The sequence below is a fragment of the Penaeus monodon genome, chromosome 31 (assembly GCF_015228065.2).
Source record: "Penaeus monodon isolate SGIC_2016 chromosome 31, NSTDA_Pmon_1, whole genome shotgun sequence".
NCBI classification, from domain to species: domain Eukaryota; kingdom Metazoa; phylum Arthropoda; class Malacostraca; order Decapoda; family Penaeidae; genus Penaeus; species Penaeus monodon.
The window spans coordinates 29,390,421-29,391,745 of record NC_051416.1 but is presented as its reverse complement, the minus strand read 5'-3'; positions in this window follow the sequence as shown (position 1 = coordinate 29,391,745).

Sequence of the window (1,325 nt, the reverse complement as noted above, 5' to 3'; positions counted from 1 at the left end):
TCCTCGTGTAGAAAAATGCGCATACGAAGCGAATTACAGAAAAAATCTTCAGAACTTCTATTTAAAAAAACACACACAACAAAATCAGAGAAAAATTGCATATTCTTTGCCGTTCCAGTACCCTAATGCCCTCCGCAAAGCTATAATATCCGTAATTTCTGGCTTAATTAAAGCAATAACATTACATTTTACTGCTGTCTTCTCGTAGCGTGAAACTCTCCGGGGGATTGCGCCACGTTTAATTATCTCTACTTACTCTGGAGGAAGCAATTACTGTGGGTGGTCTTTCTGTGGGAGTGTTAAGGAAGGGAGGGTTGGGTGGGGATGGAAATGTGGGAAGGGAGGAAGGGAGTGTCGGGGTTGAAGTATGGGAGTGTGGGAAGGGAGGGTGGGGGTTAAGAATGGGAGTTTGGGAAGGGAGGAAGGGAGGAAGGGAGGTTGGGGATGAAGTGGGGGGGAGTGTGGGGATGTTAAAGATGGAAGGGTGGGGTGAAGTGTGGAAGTGTTTGAAAGGAGGACGGGAGGGTTGGGTGGGAGCATGAAGTGTGAGGAAAAGAAAATGGTGGTGGGGGGGAGGAATTAAGTAGGGGGTGGTCAAGGGAAAAAGAAGAAGGAATTGAAGAGAGAAAAAAAGGAGAGGTGTAAATGAGGAGGAGTAAAAAGGAAATGATAGTTGGGGTGAGAAAAAATAGAAGGGGGGGGGGGGTGAGGAAGCAAAACGTAGTAAAGATAGGATGTAAAAAAATAAGATTGAAAGGGAGTAAGAGGAAGGTGTGAAATGGGGGGAGGAGAACTAGTAAAGGAGAGACAAGCCAGAGTGGAGGAAATGGGAGAGGATAAGAAGAAAGGAAGGAGGAGACAAGAAAGAGTAAAGTCGGAGAGATGTAGAAAGGAAAAAAGAAGTGTGTGTGTGTGTGTGAGGGGTGTCAGGTGAAGAAAAAGAAAAGGGAAGAAATAGAAAAAGAAGAAAGAATTGAAGTAAGGAGACGAAGAGTGGTGGGAAGAGAGAGAGAAAAAAGAAGGAACGGAGAAGTCATCACCAAGTAAAAAGGGAATAATAACAAAACAGAAACAAAAAAATGAAGCTAAAAAATAAAATATAAGAAGAATTAACAAAGAAAATGCGGGTGTATGAGGGAAGAAAAGAAAATGAGAGCGGGAGGTGAAGTGAGATGGAGAGATCGAGATTTTTTTGCTTTTTTTAAGTTTCTTTTTTTCATCAAGTTTCTTAATTTCTAATTACTGATCGTAATTCTTTTTTAATCCTGTGGCATTGCTTTTGCCTTTAATTTATCTCTTTCTTCCTCCTGTTCTCGATCTCAAGA